The sequence below is a fragment of the Lissotriton helveticus genome, chromosome 5_1 (assembly GCF_964261635.1).
Source record: "Lissotriton helveticus chromosome 5_1, aLisHel1.1, whole genome shotgun sequence".
Taxonomy (NCBI): Eukaryota; Metazoa; Chordata; class Amphibia; order Caudata; family Salamandridae; genus Lissotriton; species Lissotriton helveticus.
Window position 1 is genome coordinate 1507918472 of NC_136065.1, and position 16925 is coordinate 1507935396.

Consider the following 16925-nt stretch of genomic DNA (forward strand, 5'->3'; position numbering starts at 1 on the left):
CGAACCAGAGGAGGTCATGTAACCTCTCTAAGACCACAACTGCCCGAAATCGTGAACCACACCGAAACCATATTGGCTGTCAGTGTATATGGTGACTCTCTTTCCGTTTCCTGCTATGCAGGCACGGGTTAGGGCAATAATTTCTGCTACCTGTGCGGAATGTACTCCTTCCAGGCAAGCGGCTTCCACAACTCCAGTAATGGTACAAACAGCATAAGCTGCTCTCAACCGACCAGTATCGTCTCTTAAACATGAGCCATCGACAAAGTAAATCTCATCAGGGTCAGACAACTGCTCATCCACAATATCTGGTCTGGGTTTCGTGCATAGTTCAGTCACATCAAGGCAATCGTGGTCTTCACATCCTTCGCCTTCTATTACAGTAGGTAATGGCATCAAAGTAGCAGGATTCAAGACAGAGCATCTCCTGAGGGTCACGTTCTCCGCGGCAAGAATAACTTGCTCGTAGCGCGTGAGCCTGCTATTAGTCAGATGCTGCGTCTTCGTCCTGGTCATTAACAATTCTACAGAATGCGGTACATACACCACTAACGGATGTCCCATCACAATACTCTCGCTCCTCTCAATGCTGACACCCGTTGCAGCAACGGATTTTAGACATCCGGGCAACGCTGCGGCTACCGGATCTAATGTAGCCAAAAAGTATGCAACTGGTCTACGGGCATTTCCGTGGGTCTGTGCCAAGACTGACAAAGCACAACCCTCCCTCTCACAGCAATAAAGTGAAAATGATTTCTCGTAATCTGGCATCCCCAGAGCCGGGGCACGACACAAGTCGTCTCTCAGCTGCAAGAACGCCACTAGGCATTCGTCATCCCATGGTACCGGATCACTCACCTCCTTGTGCGTCAGTTTCTGTAAGGGTTTTGCTTTCAGTGAAAAGTTAACTATCCACTGTCGACAATAACCAACCATTCCTAGAAACATCCGAACTTCTCTCTGTGTCGTAGGCGCATTCATCTTCATTATTGCCTCAATCCTCTCTGGGGACACCTTGCGTTTTCCCTTTTCTAACCGGTGCCCCAAATACTGTACTTCTGTCAGACAGTACTGCAACTTGCTCGGAGATACCTTATGTCCATTTTCAGCTAAATGGTTCAATAAGGCAATGGAATCTACTTTACAAGCTTCCTCAGTCTCTGACGCAACAAGTAGGTCATCTATGTACTGGACCAGAACCGAATTCTGCGGCAGTACTAGATTTTCGAGATTCTTCTTCAACAACTGGTTGAAGATAGATGGGCTGTCTGTGAATCCTTGTGGGATTCGACACCATGTTAAAACGCGATCTTCCATTTTAAAAGCGAAAAGATACCTGCTCTCTTCATCCAATGGGATTGAAAAGAAATCCTGGCAAAGATCTATCACTGTGAACCATTCTGCTTGTCATGGTATTTGAAACAGTATCACTGATGGATTCGGTACCACGGGACAACATGAAACGACTATATTGTTAATTTTTCGTAAATCCTGAACTATCCTGAACTTCCCGCTAGGTTTCTGCAAACCCATAATCGGGGAGTTACAGGGACTACCCACGATTTCTTTCAGTATTCCCTGTTGAATCATTGACTCGATCACAGGTTTTATTCCTGCAATCGTTTCCTGGGACAATTTGTATTGAGGCGTTCTTGGAAACTCGGCATTTGGCTTTACCATTATTTTTACTGGTTCTACCCCTTTAATCAATCCTATTTCTTCTCCTGTGAAATCCCATACCTCTGACGCTACTGTATCTCGTAAGTCTTGGGGAAGATCTTCTACTGTCAGAGTAGGATATAGTTCTACACAGGATTTTGAATTGGTTACCTTGAAAGTAGCATCATCGTCTGTAGTCTGTACCTCCACTCCTTGCGGGGTGCAGTATATTGTGCAGTTCAATTTGCACAACAAATCCCTTCCTAACAGACATACAGGACTCGAATCACAAACCACAAACTGATGTTCGTTCATATGGTTTCCTATCTTCACAGACACTGGTTCTGTCAAGGGACTAGTCAGCCTTTTGTTTGCGACTCCTACCACCTGAATTGTTTCCCCTGACATTGGCAAATCTGGAACCACTGCTGACCTCAGAGTTGATCGAGTAGCTCCAGTATCCCCTAAGAACGTTGTAGGACACCCTGCCACTTCTGCCTCAACAAACGGTCCTCTCTGATCCACCTCTAGGACTGCCCCGAGGGTACAGTCCTCTTCACTACTCACACGTTGCCCTGTCAATGGATCAATATAATAACACTTTTCTTCCTCGATAAAGAGAGGCATTTGTTTAAAGACCTTTCCTCCTGTCGCTATTTTCGGTGGCTGTGGGAACTGGGCCCGTGGAGCCGAAGTCCCCCCTTTGGCCACCTTGCTTCCTGGAACTGTCACCTTTGGAGCTGGAACTTCTTGAACCTGCTCTTCTACTTCTAGCTCTCCATTTTCAGGGTTAAAGGGACACTCGCGTCGCCAATGTCCCACCTGGTGACACAAATGGCACTTTGTCGTTTTCTTTAAAGTGGCAAAGTCTACCCTAGGTCTCTGCCCTTCTTCATTATCTTTGTTCTGCCCGTTTGGTTTTCGTCCCATCCCCTGCTTCTGCTGTCCACCCTTCCCTGCTGACTGCATCTGCACTACCATCAACTTCTCCTTTAGATTCTTTGCTTTAGAATCTATTTCGTCACTGCAGTATCTCGCATAACGCAAGATCTCATCTAGTGGTTTGTTCTGCCAACAGATTAAATGTTGCTGTATCATCAAACAAATATCAGGTCTCAACCCCAAGACAAACTTTGACACAAACTGTCCTATATCTTTGGGATCCATTACATCGAGTCCACTGTATTGTTTGAATGTTTTCAATAATCTCTCATAAAACTCGTGAACTGTCTCCTTGGGTTCCTGCCTCGTTCGGTCTATTTTTACCCAATCTATATCTTGTGGAGGCACTTTATCTTTCAGCCAAGCTATTACCCTTTCATACTTTTGCATGACAATCTCGGACGGTCCATTAGTCCGAACATCCCTCACTGGTTCAGTATTCGGCCATTCAACACTAGTCTTGCATGGTGTCCATAAGTCAGATGGAACCACGATGTCAAACAACGTGTTCAAATCAATCCACAATACCTTCGAGATCTTTACAAACCTTTCTACCTGCTTATACCACTCTACTGGATTGTCCCTTAACTTCGGAAATGAGTTGGTAAACGCAGCTAAGTCTCCTCTACTCCAGGGCACATGTACATCATTTCCGTTCGATATTTCTCGCAAAGGGAATGCCTCCATCTGCATTATCCTTCCCTCTGGGGTCATCACACTTGTACTCCGTCTAACTGTGCCCTTTTTCGACCACCTCTCCTCCCATTTGTCCAGTTCTCTCCACACTCTTATTCCTGATACCAACTCTCTTATGTGTGTTTTTAATCCAGTAGTCCTCTTCTCATCTAGGTCTTGGTCTGAGTACTGCAATCTGTGGTTACTCTGCAATGCCCTTGTCCTAGATAAATCTACGGCATATCTGTCTGCCAAATTGGTCAGCTTCTCATGAAACGCTCTAGCTTTCCTAGTAATATCCTTTGCCATGAACAACAGCTCATCCTGTTCATACAATTCTATCCTTTCTAAAGGCAATGTACCATCAATTATCTCATCGACATCTGATTTTAAACTGGTGACATCAAGTCTCTTTGCCTTAATTTCAGCTTTCAACACACTAAATTTAGTTACTCCATCCGCATCTCTCCCATCCCAGCTCCGAGATCTACGTTTAGGCACTGGTGAGTTATAGGGAGTCCTCCCCTGCTCCCATCTCTCTAGGTCCCATGCCTTTCCATCTTCTCGGGGTGGATGGTGAAACACTCCTTCATGCCTCATAGCCCCACGTTCCCCATCCTGTCTAGTTTCACGGGATGCATGGTAAGATATTCCGTTACTCCCTCTCTCCTCACTATTTCCCTGTGATTCCTGATTACTCGAGGCATGGCGGGACCTATCACTGTTCTCCTTTCTCCAATGTTGGACGTCTTCCCCGAGTACATGATGAAGGCACCTAAACCTATTCTGAAAAGCATGTACCATTTGGTCTCCACCTTTCTCCCAGAGACGGGACATCTCCTCACACTCTACACTCCTACTATTTTGCTCCTGCTGTTCCCTCTCATCCGTAGGACGTGTAACTCCTCTATTCTCCTGACTTTGGCCTTCCCGCCCCTGACTGCTTTCGCTGGCCCCACAATGAGATACAGTCCCGTTATCTCTGCTTTCCCATTCTGGTTCTGTTCTTGACCTGTTACTCGGGGTTACTGCGGACCCATCCCATTCCCTCAAATCAGCTCTTAATTCTGTATAGGACTTTGGCCGCGGTCCCCTTAGGTCCATCGGTCCTCTCTGACCTCCCTGTCCTGTGTTGGGACCTACAGTTGTATCTAATGGGGTGTTCCACGTTACCGAACCTGGCAATTGCTTCCATGCATTTGTCACGTTATTCCTCCTTTCCATCTCGATCCTTTCTCTATCCAATTGCCTCTGTTCTTCCTCTCTATCTCTCTCAGGGTTATAGATCGATACTATAGGTCCTATGGTAACAGGCACTTGAAGAGCGTCAGGCAATCCAAAAGACTCAACCCTTTCGGTGGCTGGCGTTTTCTGCACCACAAACCTTCCCACTACACTCTGTACTGTACTAGGTTGAGGTGTCTCCCCACCTTTGATAGGTGTCCATTCCGATATAGGGAGTGGTGTATACCCCTCTATGGCATTCCCATCTTCCCTTGCGAGCCCTCTATCTTCAATTTCCTCAACTCTCGGAGGTGGTCTGTCCATCAATAATCTATTTATCACATTGTCCTCCGACTCGCTCTCCTCATCCTCTTCCATGAGGATCCTCCCACCTACCACCTCCCTCATTGGATACAACTTCTCTACCTCAATAGCCTGTACCCTCCATCTCTTTGCCTCCTCGTCCCATTTGGAATCTCGCACTGCTCTTACCGATCGCGTCAATCTTTGTTGACGCCTGTCCAAATTTCTATCGTGTGCCGCCCTAATCCATGCATTAAGGGCCTCAAACTGGGTTGGTCTAGGTGAGGGTTTCAATGAGAACATGGTTGCTTTTAGCCGATGTAACACCTCTAGCTTAAACGTTCCGTACTTTGGGAACTGCATTTCCTCATTTCCTTCCGTAAGCTTATTCCAAGCCCCAATCCATAATATCGTATGCAGCCCCACATTCGTTGCCATATAATGAGCTGGTGTACCCTCCGGCGGTGCCTCTTCCCCGTAATAATGTTCACTTCTTTTTCTTTTAAAAATCCCTTTCAAACACTTAAAACACTTCATGATTTCTCTTTTCTCCGTGTTTGTTTACTTCCTAATGACAATCTACCAATCGCCGCGCTGTTCCCGCTAACTGGCCTATCCGATCGCGACTCTTCACTGACGTCGCACCAGCCGCCCAATCGCGTCGCGGCTCTTGCCGACGTCACACCAACAGTCCTATCACGTCGCGGCTCTTCACTCGCCACCCTATCTCAGCGCGGCTCTTTCTGACGTCACTCGTCCCCCTTTGCAGCAGTTTCCCTCCTTTCTCAGCTCGTCTCCTCGGTCATGCATGCGTCCCATTCATACTCCGAAAAATGATTACTTCCGTCCAAGCAATCACCTTTCTTGACTGTACGCCCACAGTCTTTTCTGTAGTTGTCACCTTAACTTGACGAAATGTCTTTCCGCTTCCAGACAATCGCCTTCTCTGATAGGTTACTCACACACAGTAACTTTCGACCAGCGTCCGTTACTCATACACTCACTCTTACACTCCCCCTATCTCGGTCCCACGGCGGTCAATGGTACCTCGTGACCTCCGTACTATGGTCGACAACTACTCTGGATGTTCGATACACCCAAAACCACTTAAGCTCTGGCCTGAACTTAAGATTTGCCAGTTCACCCGTTTACCAGGTAACCGGTTCACCAGGTTGCGCCAGCTCACAACCTTCTCTCATTCACACTACAGGCATTCAACTCCGCAAGACATCATAATACAAATACAACACAAAGCACCGCAATCTGTTCACGCATGACCCTTGTTATACTCACTCTCCTCCGATACTGCTGCTTTTCTCGCACCGTCTGCACCTTCGGCGCACGATTCTTCCGCTGCTCGTCTCTCGATGTCTAGGGGCCTTGGGGTAAACTAACCTCTCTAGATTACCTTCCTCAAGAAGATAAGCATCCTAACTGCTACCAACTGTTAACGCGGGATTACTGGTTACTAGTTACCTTACCAGATCCCAAACCAAGTCGACTGGATCGTTGGTACCTGTCATTGAGTAAAAGGCAATCTAACAATAAGTCAACCAATTAAGAACTTACACCACTCTAAATGACCACTGACCAGGATTAAGTTTAGAAAATTTAATATAAAACCAAAGATAACTGAAGATACAAACTTCTTAAGATGAGATTCAAAAGGTAAACTGGTATCACTATGAACATAAATTCTTTGAATAATCTGAGTCTACAAAACAGAATAATGAGTACAAGTTCGAAGATCATTAGGTTTGCAAGGATTGATATGAGTTGCAACCTAAGAGTCATTACAGAAAAGAAAATTCATGTTAGTCTGTCCCTACACTAGACTAAGTGACATCCCTACTTAACAAGATCTTTACCCCAAAAAGGTGTCAGCCGTGGTGACTTCCTAAGAAGATCACGCACTTCTCTTTGTTTCTTCTCTGATAATGGGTCTCTCCTGATCAGCCTATCTGTCTACCCATCCGCTTCCTTAGGCTCCCAAAATCATCTGCTCTGCTCTCCTCCCGGGTCGCTTTCCCTAATACAAAATCACATTTCCGATAGGAACGCCCCTTGGGACGCCCCTCACGTGGTACATCTTTGCGCGGTAAACTCCATGATGGTACTCTTCAAGACCCTCGTTAAAGTTGACCTTGGTTCCCAGACTTCTTCTCCAGTGTGCCGATACCCCCTGAAATTCCTGAAGACTCCTACAGGCCTGCGCCAAGCGCCACTGAACAAAGCTCCATTCATTTTGACTGATTAGGACCCCTTGCACCTGCATACAGGCCATCCTACAGTGGGCCTCAAATTCCAGGCTCCCTCATATCTATAGGTCATAAAGCATATGGAAAGCACAGTACTTGGCACCTCTCGACTTCTCCTCTAACGAGCACATTTCAGTTCAAAGGAACATCCCTATCAGTTCGAGCCTACTTGATTTACATGAAGCGGGTCCCTGCACTCTGAAAACATTTGACTTAATTTAAACAGCATTCTTAACTAACATACGTTTCTTAAAGTACACATCTATAAAGCATATATTTCAAACTACATTCGATAATAAATTTTGGAAGAACCACGTTAACCCCACCTCGCATTATTTTAGCAGCACGTTTAGATTTTCTGTGAATTGCCATGAGGCCTACACAATATAACTGGTTTGTAAAGTTCCACTTAACTCTTACATGATTCCTTTAACATGAGAACGTGAGGTTTTCATATTCATTCCAACATTTTCTACATTAGTCTCACACTATTATGATTATTGTTACCCTACTTGAACACTCTATACGTTTCACTACTAAATATAAGACACTCTTGTGCAAAGTATATTTAAACTAACTACGTGCTTGTAAATATGGTGCACTTATACATTTTTTCTCAGACTAGTGCTCTCTCAAGGTCTCCGTGCACAGGACCTGTCACTCAAGGGCACCTGCATTGGTGCGGTGGTCGGGCAGCACAGGACACCTTCGATAGGACAGTAGGAGATGTGCTGTGACTGGAGGCTTCAGGACGGCATGACATATGGGTGTACTGGCAGTACTGCTTTGGGCTTGCACAGCGACTGACTTGCAAAGGAGCTGGTCACAACTTGCATTCATTTTCAGTGATGCTTCCGTTCAAACTTTCCTGCTGCTTCCAGTCCTACTCCGGACTGCAGGACCAAGGACAGCCACCAATGATGCCAGGCGGGTGCCATCAGATTCACAGACGCAGCACTGTACTGCTGGTGGCTCGTGACGGCGCACAGCAAACTGGAAGCTGGTGACGCTCTGTGAACATACAGGAATCCAGACCAACAAATACAACTCAGTCGACAGCCTATTATACGCAGTGCGTCTACGGCATTCTCAGACAGTAGATGCAGTATTAATATTTGCCACTTATAATCAGAAATAAAATAGTTTTCTGCTGCTCTTTATATAGCATCTTACTACCTAAAATATTACATTAAATTCAGAAAGATGAACAGCTTAGTTGTGTCGATCCAGGTTTGAACCCACGACTTGCAGGTTATCTCGAGATCTTTGCAGGAGATGGGCCCCCACTGAGCTGTGTTAACAATGACAGGTACTGCATTAAACCCATACAAATTCTGGAAAGGCAGAACATTCAGAGAAAGAAAGATTATGCGAAATAGGAAACTGGAGGTGCTACCTGGCTTGCGGCACTGCCTACGAATGCTAGTTGCAGTCTTGCAATTGGCAATCTGTAGATGCATCAGTCAGTTCAGCCTGTGACACCTCCTTGCCATGTACAATCTAGTGGGTGAGTCCTCTCTCCGCGCAGCCGACATCTTAGTAAGTCTCTCACCCTTAACTACAAGTAGTCTGAGACAGACCACCACCTCCGCAGGAGTGAATTGTTGCCATCGCCTATGAGTGCCTGGCTGGATCAAAGCACAGGAAGCTGAAGACTTGTTTTTGTTTGCATTTGTTTATTGTTGTTTCTCATTTTGGAGTACACAATCGCTCAGAAGTTACATAACAATGCAACACTCTTCCATTTCTTACTTCCCTTGTTACATCAACAGGTAGTCTGAGCGGTCGTACAGACCACTGTGACCATGACATTTTTTATTTTTTTTGTTAAACAGTTTGCAACATAACACTGATACAACATGAAGCTGTAGACTTGTCTTGCCACTGAGGCCATTCCGTGACTTTGGCTCAGCCAATGAGAACAGAATCCGGCCAGCTTTAGGAACAAGGCAAGGCAGAGCAGGCACCCGAGGTTCAATGTAGTGATCAGACAAGGCAGGGCGTTCACAGCCATAGAGGTTCAAGGGAGCATGGCAGGCCCAGTAGAGTCATACACTGGTGCTGTGCCCACCATAAGGCTGCAAACAGGCCAGCCTTCTGTAAACATGGCTGCCTCATATTTACTAAAACGCTCTGGAAAGCGTGGAGATGTGACTTGCTTTGTTCGTGATGACATGACATCCACACACCTTTATGACATCCTATTGAGAGCTAGACGCCACTTCACTGTAGACAGTCGTTTCGAATTATGCTGCAAGAACGGGTTCGCTGAATAACAGTTATTTATGGAACAATCAATTGGAAGAAGAAATAATAATCACGTCCGCTTTGGATCAATATATAAATTATTGATGCGCGATAGACTTACTTATATGATGTTTGTACATGTTGCTGGTCATTCAAGAGCCATTTAACGATGATTAGCCCTGAGGAAGTCCGTGGCTTACACCACATTGGACGAAACATGTGTTGGCAGCTAGACCTTTTGTTTGGAAGAAATACTGTGAAATAACAAAAAAGAAGATTAAGAAGATCATCTTGTCTATAAGGACTCTTTACTGGGAATATGAGCTCAGGATATACTTTTTGTTTACTTAGACGACATATCTTCCGCCTCTTCCGCTCCAGCTGGTAAGACAACCTGGACCAACTCCAAGAGGTGCTTCACGCCCTGCAGCAGGCATGCCTGACTGTCAAGGACTGTAAGTGCCTAATCGGACAGATTTCTGTGGTAGATCTGGACCACATGGTGGGAGGGGTAAGGTGCAGCCTCTACAGGCCAAAATTGAGACTATCCTGGCCTAGCAACTCCTAAAACACAGACTGAGGTAAGGGCCTTCCTGGGTCTCACAAGATACTATAGGAGGTTTGTTAAGGGATATGGCACGAGTATTGTCCCCTTAACAGATCTGACATCTAAAAAGCAGCCCATAAATGTGATCCGGGCAGAGACCTGCCAGAAAGCCTTTGACACCTTCAAGGAGGTCATGTGAACAGCACCTTTACTCAAGGTTCTTGACTTTGCTAAGGGGTTTATTAAGCAGACAGATTCTTCAGTGCATTCCATAGGGGCTGTCTAAGAACAGAGGACCTATACGAAACTGTAGCCTTCCTTGGCAGGATGCTTCCTACCCGGGAGCAGAGGTGGAGTGCGATTGAAAGGGAGACCTTTGCTGTGGCCTGGTCACTGAGGAAGCTGAGACCATACCTGTTTGGGGTCACTTCCGGGTTCATACACACCACAGGCCCCTCAGATATCTCATGCAAATGAGGGGTCAAATTCCCAAACTGTTCAGGTGGTCCATCTCCCTACAGAGAATGGACTTTATAGTCAAACACTGTCTTGGGTTACACCACACCAATGCTGATGATCTATTCATATTCTTCTGCCTTAGTGAGGAGAATTCCCAAAAAGTTGGTTAGTTCTCCCAACTTTCAGCTGGGTGGGACAAACCTTCTTCCCTCAATTTTTGCTGATCTCGTTTTTGCTGGCCTTAGGGTTATGTGCACCTTACCACTGCAAACCTTTGCTAAAGTGTGTGTGCTCACTCATTGGTAACATTGACTTGTCCCAAATTGGCATATTCAATTTACCTATAAATCCCTATTAAAGTGGTGGTGGGTGGAACTTGTGGAGTTTCACTCTGGGGAATTCTGTGGAACTACATAAAAACTCTGCAAACATCTGCTTTTCTTGTGCCAACGGGCAGAAAACATGGAGGTTGCACTGCTCACCTGCAATTTAGCACCAGTGTCACAGGCAGCACAAAAAAATCAGCGCAAATAGCACCATGAAGTGTGCAAGAGCTGGCGACCATTCAAATTAATTTTGCTGCCATTGATATCCTCAAGAAGCAGCAGAACAAAGTTTTCTTCAGTATCTTGCAAAGCCAAAGTTAAGGCACTAATGTTATTTCCCTGGCATGAGATGTGAGGGTAAACGCATATATTCACAGAGTGCAACCTTATTCATTCATGTAGAGGTTTTCTGAAGCTACACGTTGTTTTATAGTTACTAAAGTGCTCTTTCAAAGAAGACAAGAATGCAGTGTAATGAGCATTTGGAGAAGATAGAGTCCACTTGGATAGGATGATTAACTGTGTTCAGTCTTCGAAAATCACGACCCATGCTCTGCTCAAATGTGCTTGAAAGTGAATCTAAATAGTTTAGTTTTAAAAAAATGTCCTAAAGTACCGCTCATTCATTCAGATCTCAAGTTAGGGTTGAGGGTGTTCCAAAAGTTGGGCCCATGCACACAAGTCAATCGGCTTCTTTTTATTTCAGCCACTTGAAAACTTATTGCTTAGGCAGATGGGCTAGTATTGAACAAAAGTTTCTGGATGAGGCATAGCGAGGGAACAGTTTCGGCAGCTAGTCTGGGCCCTGGTCCCTGGAATCTTTATCAGTGAAGCACAAAACGTTCTTTCTTTCTTGGTCCTACTGAAGCAAATGGACAGGGTGGGCTTGATATGAAATATCTTATGGTGTTAAGACTCATGCTTTCTGCCTGGGTCTCTTGAAAAGACTAAAGTAGAAGGTATTAGATTTATCAGGGAAGGTCATGAGTACAGCTTTTCTTAAATCCACTCTGTGGTTAATTAGAAGTAAAAGGAATTTTCAAAGCAGGGAGAGCTGGAGTTTCACGCCCTCATCTCCTGCACTGATTTTGGGAGCAAAACTGAGTTTGGAGTAAAGTGGTTCCCCAGATTCTTTACTTTCAGGAGGCTGAAGCTTGGTTTATGGGCTATGGAAGAGCAGCGTCACCCCACTGCTGAAAGGCAGCAGACAAAATATAAATAAACTTACTATTTTATTGTAATTTTAATTTTCACTTCTAGCCGCGGAGTGTAGGATGGGGCAGGGTTACGTTACAGCTCGTCCAGCAGGGGGAGGAGGAGTGCTAGGCACTGAAAGTGCGCGTATAGGTTTGGCCGGCAATCCATGACCGCAGCTGCGGCCTGTGGAGGGTGTTTTGGTGGGGCAGAGAGGCGGGGTGGGGGAAGGGCATGGTGGGGGGTGCTAAAAACCGGAGTATGGATAATTGAAGGTAAGTAAACAATTTAATTAATAAAACGAATTTCGTAGCGCGCCCTGCATCGCAAAATGTGATGCAGGGTGCGCTACGAAATTCGTTTTATTTATTAAATTGTTTACTTACCTTCAATTATCCATACTCCGGTTTTTAGCACCCCCCACCCTGCCCCTCTCCCGCCCCGCCTCTCCGCCCCACCAAAACTCCCTCCACGGGCCGTGGCTGCATGACCGGCCAAACAGACATGCACACTTTGATATTGGCAGGCTATTCCTGGGAGATATCAGCAGTGCTCCAAATGACGGGTGACCTCTTCACACCGTGCTGCTGCACTGCTGTAGATGAGGGTACTGACCTCACAACATCAACCTGATTCACTCATGTTAAACCATGTAATCCACAGTAATCTCCATTTGTCCATAATATTAATCCATAGTTCATCCATTTTTATAGTACTCACTCTGGTGACAGCACAAATGATAGAGAATGTTTTCATTTTATTTCGCATTTTCAGCAGTGCAGCAGCACGGTGTGAAGAGGTCACCCGTCATTTGGAGCTATGTTGGATTAGCTGTGCAGGGCGTGCACAGAACAAGCTGTTTTGCACGCATACAAACAAGAAGACAGTCTAAAGCCAGGAATTATAACAGAAGAAGAGAAGGTGTGCACTCGCGACCCCTCATATATTTGCTTAGATATCAGCAGTGCTCAGGAGCAAAGAATCCCAGTCTCTGCTGGAGTGTAACCCCAGCCCTCTCCGCCCAATGCCAGTGCTTCTCTCATGCTGGGACTATTGCATGAGAACAGCGCTGATTGCATGTGGAGTCTGGGACCTTTGCTCATGGGATTGGATTGCTAGGAGCCGTGTGGCCCTGGAGCACAAGATTGGGCCTGGTGCAGTGAAAGGTAAGTGTACATTTTTTTTTTAATTTCCATCCCCCCAAACCTTCACGTCAGATTAGCAGCAGCTGCTGCTGCTAAAGGGCCATTCCAAGAGTAGTTTACCAGGCTCATAATCTCCTGTTTCTAGAACCGCACTCTTAGCTACATTCATAACGAGTGGGCTCTCCTCCCAATGCAAGATATAGTGCAGACATCAAGCAATGTAAGTTTGGGCACTTTTACCATCACAAGTGGAGTTTTGTGTCATTGGCACACGTTTGGAAGTTCACCTGCTACTGCTTGCGAAACTGCAATTTGGCTTTTGTACATGTTGCATGAACTGAACACCTCAAATATTTAGAGGGTAGGAACTGGAGGGATCAGGGCAGTCGGATTTGTGCCCTCCAATTCATTACTGAGTGACAGATCAAAAAGCAAAAACCCGTTGCATCATTGCTATTCCCAGAGAAGGATTATTCATCCATAGGTTGGGTACAGGTTGTGGGTCCTGTGAATATTCCCAGGGTAATGTGAACATATCACTGTAATCAGTATTGGGAACTGAGGAAGCCCGACGCTAAAGCATAACACCTGGGTGTGTGACAGCTAACCTAATATATTATTTGATATATTTTCACTATACCTTGAACATACACACAGGACATATAAACAGTATACCCAGCCCACAGATAAATAATTCTCTTTTGGTTATAGCACAGATACATCTGTTTTTTGCTTTTTGTTCGGTATGGCTGTAAAAATTTAAATGCCCACAAGAGAGAAATGATCCCTGAGGAACATTGCAAGATGCCAGCATGAGGACATATCAACTGCTTCTATTTCGACCTTAGGCTGTGATTGGTGATTCAAATATTTTTATTAGGCTCTGATTGGTGAGAAATGATTCAATACATTATAGAGCAAGTTGTGATATACCTGCTGAGTGTTCCAACATATCCAGCAGTACTGTATGGTTGAGGAGAAAAAGAGCAGTTATTTACCCTCATTCTTGGGGAGAAGATCATATCTTAACTGCGAGTTTCCACAGTTAAAAATGTTAGGAGTCTCTTTTCGATCTCTCCTACCAGACATCTTTTAGCTATCTGTAGGTGATCCAGGGGAAGCAGTGTTGACGTTATGATTTTACACATTAACCCTACTATATCACAAATAGGATTCTTCCACTATAACCAAAATTCGGTTCCCATAGAAACTCAATAACAACTTACAAACATCAGGTCCTCCGATAAATCTTTGGTAGACAATAAGAGATGGACGCTCCTTTCTTCTTGAGGACCTATAATGAAGAAAATGCCTAACTAACACCCATAGTCACAAAATGCAGTTTGTCATTAATTCATCAATAAAGACAAACTCTGAATACTTATCAAGTTACTTTAATCTAAATATTTCAAAATTTGAATGGTCAATATACAAGTACATTAAGAAGCATTAATTCTGTGTTATTCAGATGTTACAAATAAAGTTCAATACAAATACATCAATCAATCAATAACAGCATGAGAGGAGACAGACAGAGAGAGAGAGAGAGACTAATACATATTTCATTGCAACATCTGTATGCAATTCAGAATTTCATACAAACTTAGATCAGAGATAACTAATGCACAGAGTGCAATAGTCAGAAATAGCTAACCCTTCGGCCAAAAATGTATAGCTTAGACAACATCACCAGCCGATGAAGTGCAAAGTAATCAGGATTGTCTCGCTCAGGAATTGCAAGGATAATAACCAGCCAGAGTAGCATAGAGAGTACAGCAGCAAAAGCTCTATTCTCATAGAAACAGCTACTGCTCAATTCTTTTCTCACAGTAATAATTATACCTCAAATGCTAACAAGTTCAACCCCCGCTAAAGTTGCAATTTCACAGTTTTCAAGCATTTCCATTCGTCAGAATCATGAGGTGACCATCTTCTGAGACAGCTCATCCGAATTTCTTGGTTAAATTTCTTTGTTTTAAATGAATGTCATCATCGCTCTTCAGAATCAGGAAAAACAATTTGATATTTTCATGTCCTCACGCTCCCTTCCACATCAACTTGCAACATTGTCAACACAATCATTCATAGAAAGAAATACTCTAACCGCAGGAAGAGAAAATCCTTGTGATATGCTTCGTGCACAACTAAACAAATAAATCAGCATTTTTCAAAATGATGAAGGACAAAGTACGTTCTTCTGTGACCTATGTTAAGAAGAGTAAAACTAACTTCTAGCAAGGTTTGAGGCCTTGGTAGAGAAAGCAGGGAAACCGGTGTTTTTTTTCAAGAAATAAAACACACTCGAGTTAAAGAACACAATAAAATACGTAAGAAAATAGTTTTTAAGGATTCATTATTCTAGTTAAACTCTTCAGCATAATCATCTAATGTCTAAATGCAGACTTATTAAAAATCAATGTTTTCTTGTTATGAAAATTGGATAAACATTTCATGAAACACTTTCTATAAGGGTTTCCTATTGTCTCAATTTCATTTTTCTATGTGCAAGTTTGTTAAATGCATATTTATGCAAGTCTCTCTCATAACATTTCGTTAATGTAAAAACACTTCATATATTTTCCATGCTTTCAGCATGTTAATCATTGCAGTTTCTGTTTTACTAAACGTGTTCTACCTTTCAAGCACATTTTCACATTGTTTTTTTTTTTTAATCAATGCTAATAATTTCACACATTAGTCATTTGTTTTGTCAATAACACACGTATGAGTAGATTTGATCAAGCAAGATTATTTCACAAAAATCATGCTTCATTATAGGCAATAGCCTCTTGTGGACCATACCAAACACATAGCAGGAGTTTCAAGTTCATCCATTGCATAACATTGGTTGGCTTTCTTGACATTCGCTTCGGACGGCTTACCTTCCTCTTCTTGTGTTTGTCCCTCACCCAGAGAATAGCCTCATTACTCTCCCTTTGATTGGCTGACTTGAAACCCCCCACAGAGCATATTTAGGAAGCTAATTTTTAGGGCTCAGCTAGCGTAGGCTGCGCACATGCGCAGTCTCGCCAGCGAGACTTAATGACTCTGAGTAGCGAGGGTAAACCCCGCCCCTCTTCTTCATTGGCTGGCCTCCTAAACGGCGGCCAGCCATTGGAGAAGTGGTCTCAGTGTCGTCATTCTCTCGCTCTAAGCCCCGTCTTTTTCGGATTAGGGGGCGTGTTTTTTTGTTTTGTTCTACTAGTGACGTTGTCAGTCAAAAACACTCCCACCAATCGCAAAAGGACGGGGCCTAGATCGAAAGAAGAACCATTTGTCTGTAAGCCCCGTCCTTTTCAGACTGGGGGGCATGTTTTTGATTGTTTTTTACATCCTAGAAAACACTCCCCCCAATCTGAAAAGGACGGGGCTTATAGACAAATGGCGAGCGCTCGAGCGCTTGTTGTAAGGGTGACTGTGAATTAGCAAAGAGAGAGAGAACGTGAGAGAGTGAGTGAGTGTGTGTGTGTTTTCTAATGTTTCAAGAAATCTGCAGGTACGCTGTCAGCGAACCATGACAGTCACAAAAGAAGCCCCAGCTTCCATCTATAATTTGATGCTGTTCCTGGACGCTTGGTGAGGCGGGGTGGGTGGGGCCCAGGGTGGGTAGGCCCAGGCCAACCCATTGCTCTCGCTACTTCCTTCTATTTTTTCTGTCATTGTAGCTTGTGTGGGGTGAGATGAGGTGAAACGGTTAAACCTGCTCGCCCCCTCCGGCAGTGTGTAATGTGATCCCTGCCTCCCACAATAGGTTTGTTCAGTTTCCTGAGTCTGCTGTGCACACAGCACACCTTTGCAGCGCCCCGCCCTCGCGCCGCACACCTGGGGATGCACAGACATGGCTCCGGCCGCTCTCGGACGCTGCTGGATGGCTCTCCTGTTCGTGGTTCTGATGGACCTGGTGGGGGTGGCCTCCCTCCTGGTGGGCATCTTCGCCCAGCTGCAG